We start from the raw sequence: 6000 nt of genomic DNA, 5'->3' as shown, positions 1-6000 counted from the left end.
GGTGGAGGCAGGAGGATTGCCTGAGCCCAGGAGTTTGAGATCAGCCTGGACAACATGGTGAGATCTTGTCTCTAAAAAAAAAATGTGTACTACTCAGGTGTGGTAATGCATGCCTATAGTCCCAGCTGCTGGGGAAGCTGAGGTAGGGGGATTGCTAGAACCCTGGAGGTAGAGGCTGTAGTAAGTTTGTGATTGCACTGCTGCACTTCAGCCTGGGTGACAGAATGAGACCCTGACTCAAAACAAATAAAACAAACTCTTAATAGCTTTGATAATATATTATCTAAAATATCAACTTTTCAACCAAAAATTGCTAGTCATAAAAAGAAACAGGAGGATGTGACCTATACACAAGGTGAAAAAACAATCAATAGAAATTAACTGTGAATGAGCCCAGACTCCAAAATTATCACACAAATACTTCAGTGGAGCTATTATAAATATGTTCACATAATTAAAGAAAAATATGTCAGCAATAAACCAATGAATGAGAAATCTCATTAAGTAGAAACTTAAAAATGGAAATTTGAGAGTTGAAAAATACAATAATAAAAATAGAAAATTTACTAGAATGAGTTCAACAGCAGATTTAAGATGGCAGAAGAAAGAATAAATCAATTTGAAGGTAGATCAATAGGAATTATCCAATCTGAAGAAGTAAGAAAAATAAAGTGTCAGAAATCTTTAGGACAATATCAAGCATTACAATATATATATAATGAAAGTTCAAGAAACAGAAGACGAAAAAACATCTAAAAATATATTTGAAGAAATAATGTCTGAGAACTCCCCAACTTTTTGAAACATATTAACAAATTCTACAAATTCTAAGAGCCCCAAGAAGGATAAACACAAAGTGATCTGAACACAGACATATCATAGTCAGACTGCTGAAAGACAAAGGGAAATCTTGAAGGCAACAGTAGAAAAACAGTGCATCAAATATAGGAAACAATACAATTAACAGTTGACATCTGAAATGATGGAAATAAGGAGATAGTTGAATATGATATTCAAAATACTGAACAACACAGTGTCAACCCAGAATTCTATATCAAGGAAAACTATCTTTCAAAAATGAAGATGAAATAAAGACACCCCCAGATAAACAAAACTTGTGAGAATTCATTGATCTTCCCTATAAGAAATACCAAATGAAGCCTTCAGGCTAAAACAAAATGATACCAAATGGTAACCTGGAAGAGCATCAGAAATGGTGAATAGGTAGATGGATTTTTTAAACTGTGTATATGCGTATAGTCTTTTCTCTTAATATTTTTTAAAACCATCAGATTGCATAAAGCAATAACTCTAAGACTATATTGTCCAATTTATGACATGTACACATGTAATATATATGATAATAGCACAAAGGTGAGAAAAGTTAATGGAACTACAGTTATCCCTGAGCCTACTTGGGGAATTGGTTCCAGGATCTCGTGCATATACCAAAATCCACACATACTCAAGTCCCACAGTCAACCCTCTGGAACCTGTAAAAACAAAATGTCAGTTCTCCATTTATGTGAGTTTCACACCCCATGAATACTGTATTTTCTATCTGTGTTGGTTGAAAAAATTATATATCAGTGGACCCATGCAGTTCAAACCCATGTTGTTCAAAGATCAAATGTATATTGGCATAAATTTACTATATTTACTGGAAATAAGTCAATATTAACCTAAAATAAATCATGATAAGTTTAAGTCACATATGTCAATACCTAGAACAACCATATATAAACACAAATATACACACACAGACCCACAAATAACAAAAAATATAGCTAAAAATTTCATGAAGAAAGTAAAATGGCCTGATACATTTTTTTTTTATTTTAAAAAAATAAGGGGGAACACAGGAACAAAAAGACATGAGACATACAAAAAACACTGACAAAATTACAGGTATAAATCCAACCATGTTGAATAATTACATTAAATTTGAGCTAAACGTTTCAATATAAAATCAGAGACTGTCAAACTGGATTTAAAAGGAGCTTCAACTATATGCTGTTTACACTTCATTTTTTACAATATTTTTTCTTTTAATTTTTTAAAAATAATTTTACAGAAAAATTGGAATGGATTAAGGCACACTTTAGATGGAAAGACACAAATAGATTGAAATTAAAAGACCATGCAAACAGTAATGGTATAGAAGAAGTGGCTATAATGTCATATAAAGACAGACTTTAAGACAAGAAATATGTCTAAACACAAAGGGAGACATTTCACAATTATAAAAAGTTATTGCCTCAGAAAGATATAAAAAATTATAAATGTATATGTGCCTAACAACACAGCCCTAAAATACATAAAGCAAAAACTTACAGAATTGACAGGAGAATAGAAAATCAAACAATTTTAGTTGGAGATTTCAATAGTCATCTCCAGTAATTGAGAGAACAACTAGAAAGAAAATCAGCAAGGGTAAAAGGACTTACTTAAATAACACTATCAAACAAGTTGACCTTACTGGTAAGTATAGAACATGCCATTCGACAATACAATGAACACTTTCCAAGCATACATGGAACATATGCTAAGCTGTAAAACACATCTCAATTCATTTTAAACACTTGATATCATACCAAGTGCATTCTCTAAACACAATGGAATTCTGAGAAATCACCAGATAATTGAAAAATAAACATTACATTTCTAAATGACTCATAGGTCAAAGAAGAAATCACAAGGAAAATGAGAAAACATCTTCAACTGGATGAAAATAAAAACATAACTGGGTACAGTGGCTCATGCCTGTAATCCCAGTACTTTCGGAGACTGAGACAGGCAGATTGCTTGAGTCCAGGAGTTCAAGACCAACCTGGGTGATATGGCAGAGCCCTGTCTCTACGAAAAAAAAAAAAAAAACTTAAAACGTCAAAATTTATGAGATACAGCATTGGCCATGGCTAATGGTTGAGATGAATAGTCAGAGACCTGGAGAAAACACAACTGGAGAATTGATAGAAGGCATGATGGACACAATGTAAGAATATTCATGTCACATATGATTACAGCAGCAAGGAGGGTACCCATTAATTGATTAATCAGTTATATAAAATGACTCACCTTGTAGATGTCAAGTTCTTTTCCCAGCCAATGTCTTCTTATAAAATGGAATTCATGAACAAAGTGATCAGATTGCCACAATAGAGGTCATGCATGGGCTTAAAATCATTCATTTTGCCTCATCAAGGTCAAGCTGGCTACTGTCACTCTTAGGCATGTAAACTTTATCCTGAATAATCAACTCTGAGGCTCTGGTAATGCATTGCATGTAGGAGAACAAATTAGTCACTGGGGGCAGGTTTGATTACATGAGCTCCCTTTTATTATTTAAAAAAATAGCAACTTATCTTAACAGAAATAGATTTTCCTTCAGGATTTGGATTTACCTTCTCTATTCATAATGTTTCAGCCAAATGCTATATACTTCCCAAATGCCTCATTGCCTGTCACAGAATCCTACGTGATAATGTGGCTGTTCATGTAGGACAAAGCAGAAATACAAAGAACATCATTGCACACAAATCTCAATGTATATCTCAATATGCATCTATAATCATTTCCTTCGTCTGAATTAATAGAAGTGGAATTTTCTTGCCCAATAATTTGATATAATATATATTTAATATACATAGCCAAATTGTTCTCCAGAGACATTTTTATCACTCAACATTGCTACTACGAAATAAAAAACAGCCTCTTTCTCTTCATCTTCACCAACACTAAAAATCATTTCATTTAAAAAGACACAGTTTGCTGATGTAGTAGGAGAAAAATATAACTTACGCATTAATTTGTATTTTATTATTATGGCATTAAATAGATTTCTATGTTTATTAGTCATTTACATTTCTTTTTTTTGTAAACTATCTATTGCCCACTCTAGTTGAGGGTGTTTATTTTATTGATTTGGTAGCATGATTCTATGTTCTTTTTTTTTTTTGAGACGGAGTCTCGCTCTGTCGCCCAGGCTGGAGTGCAGTGGCGCAATCTCGGCTCACTGCAAGCTCCGCCTCCTGGGTTCACGCCATTCTCCTGCCTCAGCCTCTCCGAGTAGCTGGGACTACAGGCGCCCGCCACCACACCCGGCTAATTTTTTTGTATTTTTAGTAGAGACAGGGTTTCACCGTGGTCTCGATCTCCTATGTTCTTTATCTCCCTCAATTAGTTGCTTGTCTTTAAGTTTTGACATGTAAAAGGTCAAAGATTCTATGTTGCCAATTCTATTCATGTTTTCTTTTAGCATTTCTTCCTTTGTGTGTAAATACACAGCCATCTCCACCCTCAAAGTTATAAAAATACTCAAATACTTTATTTCCCTTCAAGTTTTTTATGTGTTCATCAAAATATTACTTTATGTTTCACCTAAAGTTTAAATATTGTGTTATGCATTACTATTGAGTAAAATAGTTTATTATATAGACTCAACTAAGAATCTATCTTATTACTCTGAAACAGTTAATACATATTTTACAAGCTTAAAATAGAACAATTTGTGATGCTTTCTAATGTTCAAATCATAAATAGCTTGTATTTGCCACAACATATTGGGTTACAATATTTTCACTTTGTTCTTTCTTCATCTTTCTTTAAGGATTTGTCATATACCAAATTAACCCCAAGATAGTGTTCCTTCAGTATTTAATCTACTCTTTTTCACTGCAGATTTAGATAAATACAAATAATCCACCAAACTGAGGATTTAATCTACAACTTACTTATGCTTGAAAAGCTTATTTCTAAATTAATTTTGTGGCTGTATTTCCGCACTCACTAAAAACAAGCAAAATGAAAATGGTTAGTAAAGTGTTCAAATTTCTTCTACCTTCAGCTCTATTTCTATAATTTTTTAAGAAATTATCATTTCAGACAATAATTTGAGAGTTATATTCTTCTCTGCAAACAATGCTGTCCCAATATTTTGTTTTTTCTGGAAGCTTCCAAAAACTCTTCCAAGAAACTTTGATATCTTCTGGAATTTCTAACAGCTTGGAATTCATATTGATTTGATTCTACATCAGGTGTTCTTAAATATCTTTCCTCCTTAAATCAAAGACTGTAAAAAAATTGAATTTAAATAAGAATGTACTTTGTCATTTGAGATTATCTCTAAAGTAGCCCCCCATGCCACTTCATTGTCATGCAAATGACTTCTTTTAGAAAGAAACTATATTGCATACAGTATATGATTATATATATCATATATTCAATCATGTATTGTTGTGATCATTATGAAACTGCAAGGCTTGTCTTGCCAGATTTAAGAGATAAATAATTCTAATTAATACACTGCTATTTTTTTTTTTTTTTTTTTTTTTGAGACGGAGTCTTGCTCTTTCGCCCAGGCTGGAGTGCAGTGGTGCAATCTCGGCTCACTGCAAGCTCCACCTCCCGGGTTCACGCCATTCTCCTGCCTCAGCCTCTCCGAGTAGCTGGGACTACAGGCACCTACCACCACGCCCGGCTAATTTTTTGTATTTTTTAGTAGAGACGGGGTTTCACCGTGGTCTCGATCTCCTGACCTTGTGATCCGCCCGCCTCGGCCTCCCAAAGTGCTGGGATTACAAGCGTGAGCCACCGCGCCCGGCCCACTGCTATATTTTTTAACTCAGCTTTATAGATTATGAAAAAAACATGCATAAATACTGCCAAGATATATATTTTCTTTTGTAAAAGCTTCCCTTTTACTCTGTTTTCAGAGAAGAAAAATAGGTACTTCTTGTTTTGGAAATGGAGATTGTCATGGTCCTTGTTCTCCTTACTGATCACAGACTTTTCTTTCATGTAATACATCTATCATTAGAAAATCATCTTTAAGATCGTTCAAGCCAACAAGAAAGTGTCATAGTATCAGAATCACCACAGACATAGTGAAAGAATAGAAAATTATCTTAATTTGGTTTCTCTTAATTTAGCCACATTAATTCAGGCTAAAGTCATCTGATTTATGAGAGAAGAGAGCTCACTTTTTTACAAACCTCTTAT

This window comes from Hylobates moloch, unplaced genomic scaffold (genome assembly GCF_009828535.3).
Source record: "Hylobates moloch isolate HMO894 unplaced genomic scaffold, HMol_V3 SCAFFOLD_1, whole genome shotgun sequence".
Classification (NCBI taxonomy): domain Eukaryota; kingdom Metazoa; phylum Chordata; class Mammalia; order Primates; family Hylobatidae; genus Hylobates; species Hylobates moloch.
The sequence above is the reverse complement of the archived record's forward strand: the minus strand, read 5'-3'. Positions refer to the sequence as shown.